At 38.3% G+C, this 14116-nt stretch overlaps 1 pseudogene; it reads right to left on the reverse strand.

Moving 5' to 3' along the window:
- Positions 1-12553: 12553 nt before the first annotated feature.
- LOC140870803 (tetrahydroberberine oxidase-like) lies at positions 12554-13929 on the reverse strand (annotated as a pseudogene).
- Positions 13930-14116: the final 187 nt, after the last annotated feature.

Consider the following 14116-nt stretch of genomic DNA (forward strand, 5'->3'; position numbering starts at 1 on the left):
TGAAAAATTAATTTATACAAAATTACTATTTTATCCCTATTTAATGTATTTTTTGCACAATTTTTAAGTGTAGTTTATAGGGGTATATTAGTAAAGAAGTGTAAAAAAATATTATTAAATATGGCTTATGCTTTTTGTTGGGATCGGTTCAGAGGGTAGAGGGGGGGTGAATACACTCTGAAACTTATTTTCTTTCTTTTCAAAATGATCAAGTGAAGTTTAGTTCACTTAATCTGTTTTCTCAACTTCTAAAACGGTTTGAACAACTTAAATAGTGCGGAAATAGTTCAGAGGTTTTAGTGATGCAAAGGCAAGTTACAACACGATGTATGAGCAATATGTAAGATAAATATGCAGTAAAGACTGAGGCACGATTTATGGAAGTTCGAAGGCTTAATCCTTCTACGTCTCCCCTTCTTTCACTTAGGAAGGAATTCACTAGAAGACTTTGGTTATTACAACGTCTTGCAATACACCCACTTCAGACTTAGGACTTATCCAATGCCTAATCCGAAACTCCTAGATTTACACAGATAAGATTCTCAGTTCTTATCAGACTGGTGGAAGCTTTCAGAGTAGCTTCAAGTCTCTTCAATAATGAATACAGTCCGGTTGAGCTTCTCAAACTGCAGAGCGGTCGAGAGGCTTGGAAACCCTAGGATGATCCTTGAAGATCAGATATGTAAACTGTAGGCGAGGGTTTATTTGAGCAGCAAGTGAATGATCTTGTAAGTGTGCTCAAGTATTGCTTCAGTATATCAGATGAGGACTTCTGATAGTATTCAAGTGATTGAGTTGATTGAGATTTTTCGTGTTGCTTGTCTTCTTATTTTGTCTTGAGCAATCTTCCCTTTATATAGGTCAATCATCAACGTCTTTATTTTGAACGTTCTGATGCTGCATTGAATGCACATTTAATGCTTCATAAATGCATTGATGATTCTGCATGAAGATCGTACTCTTCTTTAAATGCAGACAACTTCCAGGGTCCAAAACTGGTATAAACGGTCGAATGCTTTATCTGTAGCCATTCTGCGTTTTTGCCATTTTAGTGCAACCTGTTGTCTCGATGCAAGAGTCAACAGATCTTCTGATACGCCGGTTCTGCTTTTGATAAAAGATCTTGCAAAGAACGTCTTGTCTCAAGTATTTGTCTTGAGATATCTTGATAAACAGTTGACTTTCTTCCGGTAGAGAGATTTATCATCTGCTGGTTTGAATAACCAGTCGATAGGCTTGTGACTGCAACCGGTCGAGAGACAAAGGCGGTTGACAAGCTTCCGGTAGATAACTTGAAGGGTTTAGACGGTTGCGGTAGGAGTTGTAGTAGATTCCTGAAGTACAAAAGATTGGTACCACATTCCTATACAATGAGTTGTTGTTTGTTATCACCAAAATGTCGGATTCAACAATTTCCCCCTTTTTGGTGATGACAAAACTTAAGTGCTCCAAGGACAATATGAAAGCATTACAATGAACTTCATTGAGAGAATGAATTTCATTAATTACAATGAGCATTCTTATTACACCTACTAAAGAAAAACAAAAAAGAGATGCAGCTGCGATAAGTAAAGAAGAGATAAGTTGTTCATCTTTTGAACCAACTGGCTCCTCCTGACCTATCGCCTTCTCTTCTTCTTCTGTCGGCTTCTTCCTCACGTCTTCTTGCCTCTGCTGCTCTTCGTTGCTCTTCTTCCCCCTTTTGGCATCACCTTGGTTGAGTCGAAGGATGATCTCAGTGAGTTGAGTGCCAAGGCAGGCTTGCATAGTATCAATTTTTGCATCTAGTTGAGCAAGTAGAGTAGCTTGCATAGTGTCCATCCGATCATTCAACTGCCTATGAAGGCGGTTTTCGGATCTGACAACTTGTTCGGAGACGGTAGAGAGCGTATTGATTTGAGTGCGATGATGGGCAGTGATCTCTTTGGACAGGTGAGCAAGGTCTCGAGACACGGTCTCAAAATGCCGAATCATCATCTGGCGTGAATTGTCAACTGATAAGGATGAGTTTGTGATGTCTTGTGAGAAGGATCGAACTGTTTGCATGAGCTCATGAAGCCTATTTATCAAAGTGTGATCCAGAGCTGCGGCCATGGCTTCAATTAATGAGTCATCAGTCGGAAGCATTTGACTCTGTGTGTCATTCCTTGGTGAAACCGGGCCAGACTCAAGATGATGTGGTGCTGGTGATCTGGCTGGTGAGCTAGCTGATGGACCTTCCAATAGTGGTACAGTTGGAGATGTAGGAGTCTCGACTGCAGCCAAGATGGTTGGTGGAGTAGCAGGATCAGCACTCGGTTCATCCATTAGGAGATCTTCCACAAACTTTTCAGTAGATGGAGACGGTTGAAGTGCTGGGTCAGCATCAGTCATTGGTTGTTCTGAAGGTGCAAGTGATACAATAGTGCTTGGTATCTCTGTTGGGGGCACTACTGCTTCACTGCTGCAAGGAGCTTCTGTCACAGAGGTGATAGGAATCTCTTTTTCAATCACTTCGAAAGAATCTTGTGGACGACTGGGAGAGGTGTGAGCGGTCGTCGCTGGAGATGAGTGAGCAGGCACAGCTGCTTCCGGTTGAATTACTGCTTGGACTGCGGTTGAGGCGGGGTCGACCGATGAAGATGCTCCCACAATCGATCCTAGAGCGGATGACTGAAACAGGTCAGCAGTGATGAGACCGGTCAGAATCCCATCTGAAAGAGTAAGAGCAGAGACGTATTCTTCACCCTGATCTTGGATAAGAAAAGTCTTCATCATCACCTGTGCTTCCAGTCCATAAGCCTGTAAACAAGCTGCTGAAGCTGCCGTTTTTACGTTGTTAAGAGCTTGGAAGTGCTGAAGTAGTTGAGTGATTTGACGTAGACTATTCTGTAGTCCAGTCAGAATCACAAAGTCATTGGCGGCGGTAGGACTCTTGGATTTGAAGTTCTTGACACGCTCATTAATCAACAGAGATAACAGGCTTCCTCGAAGCTTCAAGTCGATGAGCTGTCTTCTTCCCAGAGCCTCCATGATGTCTTTAGTGTCAGCAAAAAGAAGCATTTTTTGCTCAATAACATTCAGAGCTTTCCACTTAGGAAATATTTGAGCAAGCGTCAGGTGAGTACGGGAATGATGCCATCTGTCAAAGCGTTGTAGGTGACGCTTGACAGTGCGGAGAACGTGAGAGATGATCAAGTTGAGCTCTACAGTAGCTGCTGGTTGAGCCTTAGGTGAGTAGATCATCACACCTTTCCCTTTGTCCTTGGGATCAGCGAGAGTGACCTTTGGAGTTGATGAGGCACCTTCCCTGATTATCACACCCTTGGTAGGACGTGGAGCAGTAGTAGCAGCAGTGGTAGTAGTCTCAACCGTTGGCAGAATTGGTGTTGGAACGGTAGGAGCAAGTCCAGAAAGAGACTTTAACTTCTTGTGCTGCCTCTTCTTCTCGCCTGCAGGCGTGGATGACATAGCTGCTTTGGAGACAGAAGGAGATGACTTGCTGAAGGCTTGAATCAGTGGAACGTTCTCACGTGATTCGTCTTCAGAGTCAGACTCTATGATAAGTTGACGCTTGGCAGATTTCTTGGTATGGGCTGGTTTGGCCGCTACCGGAACTGTTGAAAGCGGTTGAGTGACAGCAATAACACTTGCGGTTGAAGGCAGAGTGTCGACCGCAACCTCTTTCTTGTTCAGAAACTTGAAGATTGTAGACTTGTTGAGCCATTTGGTGGGATGCAGAGGCTCCGTCTTGGAGAAGTCTACTCCAAGGACGCTCAAGATGTGGCAAATTTGCAGAGCAAATCCCTCGGATTGCCCTTTTCCCCTGATCATTTCACATAAGGTAGTGAACAATATGTCTGACCAGTTGATGTTGATTTTGGAGGCAATACAAGCCATGTATTGGAATTTCTCCATCGTTACCTTGTCGTATGATCCAGCCTTGGCAAGAAGATTTTTGGCCACGATGTTGGTCAATAGCCGGAATGGAGCTTTAAGAGATGTCTTCTGAGCCGGCAGTTTGATCGGAGCATCAGTGGTTGAGAACTCCTTTAACCAGTATGAGCAGTTACCATCGGGAAGATCCGCGCATTTTGTCAAACCCCTGGAGGGCAGATCAAATGTGCTGGCGAAAAACTTTTGATTGAATGAGTAGGACTCTGTCCGGATCAAGCATTTGACAGTCCCATGCTCGATTTGAGCGGTTGCAAAGAACTCTTTCAATACAGGCAGATCGCAGATGGCGCTGCTTCCCAGAAACTTCTTTAGTCCAGAGGCTTCAAGCATGGTGAAGACCTCAGTGATTCCTGCATTGTTTGCCTCAATAACGGAATCAAAGTTGATTTCAAGGCAAGTCTTTTGGATCGACATGATAGCTGTAGATAAGAACTCGAGCAGAGAGTAAGCAAAAGCTTGATAGTAATACGATAGAACTTTTAATGCAATATGAAAGCTTTAGCAACGGTGAAAGGTTGATATACGAGTGTAAAGAAGTATATATAGGAACCTATGGGCCATAGGGTGACGTCATGAAAAGTATTTTTGAAATTCAAAAAGTTTAGAAGAGTATAATCACCGCGCCCAATTAATGTCATTTGGTTCAAAGCACAAAGCTGCTAGTACGGAACCTGTCAGAGACTAGCTAAAGGCGGATGATATGCCAAAATTTATGTCAATGTAACAGCTAAGCTATTAACGTCATACTGGCAATCATTCCCCCTAAAAACATGCATACTAACTTAGATCTACTAAACCAAGAATATTTCGAAAATATGAAAACTTAGCGTCCGGTAAAGGCTTGGTGAATATGTCTGCTGCTTGCTGATCGGTAGAGATGTATTCCAGCCTGATTTCCTTCTTTAAGACATGATCTCGGATAAAGTGATGCCTGACATCAATGTGCTTTGTCCTAGAGTGCATCACTGGATTGTGAGTGATGGCTATGGCACTTGTATTGTCACAGTAAATTGGAGCTTCACTCGACCGGATTCCATAATCATTAAGCTGCTGTTGAATCCAGAGTATTTGAGCACAACAGCTGCCAGCAGCGAGATATTCTGCTTCGGCGGTCGAGGTAGCAATTGATGTCTGCTTCTTACTTGACCACGAAATTAGTCTATCTCCAAGAAATTGACATGTGCCACTTGTACTTTTGCGATCAATTCTACAACCTGCATAATCTGCATCTGAATAGCTAATAAGATTAAGATTTGAATCTTTGGGATACCAAAGACCCATATTAGTAGTTCCTTTAATATATTTAATTATTCGTTTGGCGGCAATGAAATGAGATTGCTTAGGTGCTGCTTGAAATCTAGCACATAAACAAACTGAATACATGATATCCGGTCGACTGGCAGTCAAATAAAGCAATGAGCCAATAAGGCCTCGATACATTGTTACCTCGACCGGGATTCCCCCTTCATCTTTATCAAGCTTGATTGATGTACTCATGGGGGTAGATACAGTTGAGCACTGTTCCATTCCAAACTTCTTTACCAATTCCTTGGCATACTTGGATTGATTGATAAATATTCCAGTTTCAAGTTGCTTTACTTGCAATCCAAGAAAAAAATTTAGCTCGCCCATCATGCTCATTTCAAATTTCTCCTGCATCATCTTAGAGAACTTTGAGCACAACTTGGGGTTAGTTGACCCAAATATAATGTCATCAACATAGATTTGTACTAGTAACACATGATCACCTTTTACAAATTTAAACAAAGTCTTATCGACCGTTCCAATTTGGAAATCATGTTCTAGTAAAAATTTTAGTAATGTATCGTACCATGCACGCGGTGCTTGTTTTAATCCATAGAGGGCTTTGTCAAGTTTATAGATATATTGAGGATGAGTAGGATTGACAAAACCTGGTGGTTGTTCAACGTACACCTCTTCTTGAAGTAGACCATTGAGGAATGCAGACTTGACATCCATTTGATAAACTTTAAAGTCCTTGAAAGCTGCATAGGCAAGAAAGATGCGGATTGCTTCTAGTCTTGCAACTGGTGCGAATGATTCCTCAAAGTCTATGCCTTCTTCTTGTCTGAATCCTTGGGCAACAAGTCGAGCTTTGTTACGCACAACAGTGCCATGTTCATCGAGCTTGTTACGAAACACCCATCTAGTTCCAATCACATTTTGATTTTCCGGTCGAGGAACTAGATGCCAAACATTGTTGCGGGTGAATTGATTCAACTCTTCTTGCATAGCTTCAATCCAGCTGGCATCTGATAGAACTTCATCTATCTTTTTGGGCTCTACCTGAGATATGAAAGCTGCATGCAAGAATTCATTAATCATTTGACCACGTGTTTTTCGAGGAGCAGAAGGGTCACCTATAACCAACCCAGGTGGATGATCTTTGTTCCACCTAAAATAATTCCCTAAAGGGTTGTCATCAATTGGTTGACGAACGTCCTCGTTTACTGGATCATTTTTGGCAGGAGGATCATTATCAACCGGTGGATCCTCTTCTGGCCTTGTTTGATCATACACGATAGAGGGAACTGGATCATCCTTCTTTTGAGGATATGGATCTCTGTCACTTTCTTCCTGTAGATTTGTGTTTTCCAGTCTATGACTCAGATCATTTATGCTCCCTTGAGTTTGTTCTGTACAAAGAGTAGAATCATAAAAAACAACATGAATGGTTTCCTCTACCGTTAGTGATCTTTGATTGAACACTCGATAAGCTCTGCTAACGGCTGAGTAACCAATAAAAGTTCCTTCGTCTGCTTTGGCATCGAAGGCTGTCAAATGATTTTTGCCATTGTTGTGGATAAAGCATTTGCACCCAAAAATTTTGAAGTATGAAATATCAGGTTTTGTGCCATTCCAGATCTCATATGGAGTTTTGTTAAATCGTTTATTAATCATAGATCTGTTTGAGTGTAGCAAGCTGTGTTAACTGCTTCTGCCCAAAGACTTTGAGAAACATTTGAATCAGCAATCATAGTTCTGGCTGCTTCTTTTAAAGTACGGTTCCTTCTTTCAGCCACCCCATTTTGCTGTGGGGATCTAGCAGCTGACAACTCATGCTTGATTCCCTGATCATCTAGATAAGTCATAAGAGCAGTGTTTAAAAACTCAGTCCCTCTATCACTCCTGATTCTATCTATCACAGTGGATTGTTCATTTTGCAAACGTTTAAAAAGCTTAATCAGGTGAGGTGCAGTTTGATCTTTTGAAGAGAGAAAGATGACCCAAGTAAATCGAGAGAAGTCATCTATAACAACAAGAGCATATCTCATTCCCCCTATGCTTCTTACTGGTATAGGACCAAATAGGTCCATGTGAAGTAAATCTAAGCATTTGGAGGAAGACATACACCCTTTATTTTTAAAGGTTGCTCTCACCTGCTTTCCTAGTTGACAAGCAGGACAAACTTTGTCTTTTATAAAATCTCCTTCAGGCAGACCAGAAACCAAATCATGCTTCCTCAAGTTAGAGATGGACTTAAAATTTAGATGATTTAACCGCTTATGCCACAACCAACGTTTATCATGATGAGCAGTAAGACAAGTAGGTGAATAAGTATGTGAGCAAGACCAGTTTACCTTGTAGGTGTTTAGGTCTCTTACACCGATCATAAGAGTCTCACCTTTGTTATTTTTGATAATGCAAGTGTGTTTGTGAAACTCGACCGAATGATCATTGTCACATAGTTGACTAATACTTATCAAATTATAGCACAGTTTGTCAACAAGCAACACATCTTTAATAATGATGTTACCATGGATAATATTACCCTTACCCACGGTTTTACCTTTGGAGTTGTCTCCAAAGCTGATCTTTGGTCCTTTGCACAGCACGACTTCTGTTAGAAGTTCTGGATTCCCTGTCATGTGCCGTGAGCAACCACTATCTAAGTACCAGGTAGTGTCCTTGATAGAAGTGGTCTTCTCGCCCGTTTGGACTTTTAGTACCTCCTCAGCTTCTTCTTCGATGTCAGCCATAAGACATTCAACCTTTTCATCATCGCTGTCATCTGAAGAGCTTCCGGTATTGGGGTTGTCAGAGTCAGACTCAGCCCACTTGCTTTTGCTTTCGTCTGCTACTAGAACCCTTTGGTTTCTTCCTTTTCTAAACATCCTCTTGTCCTCCTTGCCCTTTCTTCTTTCGAAAACTTGCTTCTGATCATTGCTCTTAGGCTTGGTGCAATCTGCAATGAAGTGGCCTGGCTTGCCACAGTTAAAACAAGTAGGACCATCGTCTGTATGGTCCGATTTATGATAATTTTTAAATTTAGAATTGTTTTTACGCATAAATCTACCAAATTTCTTGACAAAGAGTGTCATGGCTTCGTTGCTGATTTGCTCAGCTGATCTCTTTGGAGCTTCCTCGATTGGTGGACGCATCACCGTTGAGGTTAAGGCCTTGGTTGGTTGAGAGGTAGATGGTTCATCTTCTGTCCTCATGTTGAGCTCGAACTCGTAGGCTTTGAGATCTGCAAAGAGATCATGCAGTTCAACCTTGCTTAAGTCTTTTGACTCCCTCATGGCCACTGTCTTGATCTCCCATTCTTTGGGCAAAGCTCTCATAACCTTCACAGCAATTTCACGGTTAGTATAATTCCTAAAGCAATAAGGTCACAAATGATACTACTAAACCGTTCATCAAATTCGGCCATGGTTTCCCCTGGCTTCATTTTGGCATTGTCATATTTTTGAATGGCCATAGTGAGCTTGTTTTCCTTGGTTTGGTCATTTCCTTCACACAGCTGAGTGAGCTTCTCCCAAATCTCCTTTGCTGTGGAGCATGACTTGATTTTACTGAACATGTTCTTATCCAGAGTTTTGTATAGGATGTCCCGGGCCACATTGTCAAGATTGGCCGCCTTTTTGTCCTCAGTAGTCCACTCAGCTCTTGGTTTCTCAATCATTTGTCCTACACCATCGGTTAGAGCTGGGTTGACCTTCATGATTTTGATAGGACCGTCTGTTATGACATATAGCATGTCATCGTCCTGTGCTGCAAGATGTGCCTGCATGCGAATTTTCCATTCATCATAATCTTCTTTAGAAAACATAGGAATTTTGTTGAAAGAAGTCATGATTTTAAAACTTTAGATCAGCAGTTGAGAAAGGAACCCGCTCTGATACCACTTGTTGGGATCGATTCAGAGGGTAGAGGGGGGGGTGAATACACTATGAAACTTATTTTCTTTCTTTTCAAAATGATCAAGTGAAGTTTAGTTCACTTAATCTGTTTTCTCAACTTCTAAAACGGTTTGAACAACTTAAATAGTGCGAAAATAGTTCAGAGGTTTTAGTGATGCAAAGGCAAGTTACAACACGATGTATGAGCAATATGTAAGATAAATATGCAGTAAAGACTGAGGCACGATTTATGGAAGTTTGAAGGCTTAATCCTTCTACGTCTCCCCTTCTTCCACTTAGGAAGGAATTCACTAGAAGACTTTGGTTATTACAACGTCTTGCAATACACCCACTTCAGACTTAGGACTTATCCAATGCCTAATCCGAAACTCCTAGATTTACACAGATAAGATTCTCAGTTCTTATCAGACTGGTGGAAGCTTTCAGAGTAGCTTCAAGTCTCTTCAATAATGAATACAGTCCGGTTGAGCTTCTCAAACTGCAGAGCGGTCGAGAGGCTTGAAAACCCTAGGATGATCCTTGAAGATCAGATATGTAAACTGTAGGCGAGGGTTTATTTGAGCAGCAAGTGAATGATCTTGTAAGTGTGCTCAATTATTGCTTCAGTATATCAGATGAGGACTTCTGATAGTATTCAAGTGATTGAGTTGATTGAGATTTTTCGTGTTGCTTGTCTTCTTATTTTGTCTTGAGCAATCTTCCCTTTATATAGGTCAATCATCAACGTCTTTATTTTGAACGTTCTGATGCTGCATTGAATGCACATTTAATGCTTCATAAATGCATTGATGATTCTGCATGAAGATCGTACTCTTCTTTAAATGCAGACAACTTCCAGGGTCCAAAACTGGTATAAACGGTTGAATGCTTTATCTGTAGCCATTCTGCGTTTTTGCCATTTTAGTGCAACCTGTTGTCTCGATGCAAGAGTCAACAGATCTTCTGATACGCCGGTTCTGCTTTTGATAAAAGATCTTGCAAAGAACGTCTTGTCTCAAGTATTTGTCTTGAGATATCTTGATAAACAGTTGACTTTCTTCCGGTAGAGAGATTTATCCTCTGCTGGTTTGAATAACCAGTCGATAGGCTTGTGACTGCAACCGGTCGAGAGACAAAGGCGGTTGACAAGCTTCCGGTAGATAACTTGAAGGGTTTAGACGGTTGCGATAGGAGTTGTAGTAGATTCCTGAAGTACAAAAGATTGGTAGCACATTCCTATACAATGAGTTGTTGTTTGTTATCACCAAAATGTCGGATTCAACACTTTTATATTTGGGACAAAAAAAAACGTGGACTATACTATTGGGACGGAGGGAGTATTATATATAGTAGAGACTCACTAATTAACTAACTTTCAATTAATTGTTGAAACTAGATTTAAAATTACCATTATATCCTAACTTCATTTTCCATAAAATCAAAATTATTAAGCAAATTAGTTATTTTTTATGGCTTCCTCCTTGTTTGGCCATTAGATGTTTTAGTATTTTATTTTTACCAAAATGACACTCAATTTGGGTCTTTTTATGTTTTTTATTTACGAAAATGTCGTTAATTAACTTTGCAAAGTTGATATATCTATTTGCGTTTTTTTTACTATTTGTTTAGGAAAAAAACTTTATTTTTTCGTATTTTTAAAATTAATTTTTTTTATTTTCGTTAAAAAAACGAACTTTTGCGTGGAGCGGAATAGTAGTATATATATGATTATTTGGAATTTATACTTTATTAAAAATATTATTTTAGTAATTGTAGATTTTTTTTAAAATTAATTATTTTATTATTTAAAAAAAATTGTAAATATAATTGATATTTTTAATATTTTTATGTATTTATTTAGTTTTCAAGCCATTGTAAATATATTTTTTGTCTATTTATATACATATTTTAGGGTTTAAGAATTTTAAATATATTATATTATACAAATTGTTTGTCCGTGCGACCGTCCAGTTAAAACAGTTTGATCGGTGTGACCGTTTTTTAAGATAAAACGGTTCGATCATCGGTCCAGTTATGAAAACATTGATATTTCCAATTTTATAACTTGCATGTTTTTTTTGTTCATTTTTATGTGTTGTTACGTTAAATTTTCATTTGTAGTACCATAATTTGATCTTTTTTCATTTTTGATTTTTTTATTTGTATGTTATTTTCATTTTCTACCTTTTTTTTTTTTTATCTAAATCTATTTTGTTGGTCGGTCATAAAAATGATCGAAAATGAAAGCAAATACAATTTAAAGAATTTAAAAAAATGAGAACAATATACAAGTTTCAGGAGCAAATTAAAATTAAAATTCACCATAACAGGACCAAACATGAAAAAAAACCATGAAAGTTTATTACTGAAAATACAAATTCAGATTTAACATGATCAAAAATAAAATAAAAAAAAAGGTTCAAATAACAAGATAAAAATTTATATACTCGTCATGTTATTGTCTTTTTAAACCAATATTATTTGCAGTTGATAGTTGATGAAGAAGACTTCTATTAATTGCATTTGGATAAACGAGAGTTTGTCAATTTCTCATTTGCTATGATATTCATTAGTTTGAATTAAAGTTTAATCTCTTTAATTATTTTTGTGAATATTTTATTTATTATATTTAAACAAATATATGATCTTTTATTGTAGGCGACAAGAATATTGGATTTTGTTTAAGATGCGATGGTTGAAGATACACTACAAGTTTGCAGATGTTTTCTTTATGAGACTTAGTTTTTTATTTGTTCTTAAACTAAATACTTTGGATATATTTGATTGTGTATAGATATTTTTTGAGGTCGCAAATTTTTCATTAGTATTGCATATTATTGATTGCAAGATGAATGTCAATGATTGATTAGTCCTTTGATTTTTATTTTAAAAATTTTTATTTGTATTTATGTTAATTTGTTATATGTGTGAATATTATAGAATGAAAATCTTGAAATTAAATCGGATGATATTATAATATATGAAAATTTTTTATGTCATAATCGAACATAAAACCATGCACATAAAAATTTCATAGTAAAACTCATATGAAGACATTTAAAAAAGTCATTATAAATAACTATTAATGACAACTTTTAATGTCCATATAGGTAAGTATAAAAGACATTTATAAGTGTCACCACAAATTACATAACGAGACATTTTAAATTGACTTTATAAGCTATTATTAGTGACATTTTTTATTGTCACTATAAATAAAATACATGGCACTTGTAGTTGTCCTTACAAATAATTTTAAAAAACACATAAATTTGTCATTATTGCCATAATAACAAGGCATATATAAGTATCCTTAAAACATGCGTTTTTCTGACATTTCATATTGTCATCATATTATTATTTTGTGACATCTATGGAGTTGACATTAATATCATATATATAATGACATTACGTACATAATGTTAGCAAACATAAGACCACATTAGAATAGAGGACATTTGTTGGAGGTGTCACTAAAGCTTTAATGTCACTAAATTAATGTTGAATATAATGACAATTATGAATGTCACTATAAGCATTTTTTTTTGTAGTGATAGATAGATATTTTCTGAATCTAATGTGGGGAGAGGAGGAACGCTTTGCTCGTTTCTGAAAAATTTAGATGGATCCAACTGAGTTTTCACTTGCACCAGTCTCTTAAAGTCGTTTTTGAAGTATTTGGATCCCCAGGCGTTGGCCTGCGTGTAGCTTGTGTTCCCTTGAATATTTGTTCTTTCCTATATCAAGATCCCTGTAATTTGAAATATGTCTGTCTCGAGTGTTTTGAAACGTAAGGAGCCATGTAGCGATAGAGTCTTCGTATCCAACCCACGTGCTTGTCTAGCGCTGAATTTCCATCTTCGAACCAAATTACTAAATAATGGATCATGAAATATGATGCCTGATCGATGGGGGAAGGGGGTTTCAGATTCAGAGACGTCGTTTAGTCGACCCCCGTATGGTCTCAACTGAAGTTCTTCCTGGTTTATGTCTTCTTTGTTGAGAAATTTTCATATCCCATTCAGCCCATTTTTTGGGATTGGCAGTTGAACGAAGTCCGACTTTCCTTTGAAATATATTCCTCATCCCCCTAATTGGCTTCTGTCGAGCAAAACATCAAGTGATTAATTTCGAAAACCTGCGAAATAGAGCATGGATTCTATCCAGCTCATTTCAGTGCAATCTATTGTTTCACCAAACCCAACTCGGGAAAATTATCTTGCAAGATTGGCAGGAGATATTCAACTCTACCGAGGTATAGAGACGTGAAAGAGTCTTGTATTGTCCTTTCTCCATCGACGGGAGACCTGATGCTACTTAAAAAGAGTCTCAGTAAAAGATTTTTATCAATATTTTCAGCAATTTGTTGCCATTTGAGTACCAGTTGTGTCGCATTCTGTTCCATGGTACTGGAAACGTTGAAAACAGTCAATGTTTGAGGAACAACGATTAGATTAACCTTGAAAGAGACAACAATCCCAAAACTAGTGCCGTCGCCTCCACTGATGGCCCAAAATAGGTCCTCTCCCATGGATTTACGGTCTAAAATTTCTCCATCAGCATTGATCAGTTTGGCGTCAATGATGTGATCCACAGCGATACCTTGTCTACGTGACATCATGTTGTATCCCCCGCCACTCGAGTGTCCTCCCACTCCTACAGTGGGGCAAACTCCTGCTGTAAAAGCTAGAGTCCTATCTTTTGTAGCAATTGTGTAGTATAATTCCCCAAGAGTAGCGCCTACTTGAATCCAGGCAGTCTTTTCTTCATCATATATTGATATTGATCGCAGGTTTCTCATGTCCACAATGAAAAAGGGAATCTCGAAAACATACGATGGTTGAAGAATATTGGATTTTGTTTAAGATGCGATGGTTGAAGATACACTACAAGTTTGCAGATATTTTTCTTTATGGGATTTAGTTTTTTATTTGTTCTTAAACTAAATACTTTGGATATATTTGATGGTGTATAGATATTTTTTGAGGTAGCAAATTTTTTATTAGTATTGCTTATTATTGATTGCAAGATGAATG

This window comes from Henckelia pumila, unplaced genomic scaffold, assembly GCF_033568475.1.
Source record: "Henckelia pumila isolate YLH828 unplaced genomic scaffold, ASM3356847v2 CTG_254, whole genome shotgun sequence".
NCBI lineage: Eukaryota > Viridiplantae > Streptophyta > Magnoliopsida > Lamiales > Gesneriaceae > Henckelia > Henckelia pumila.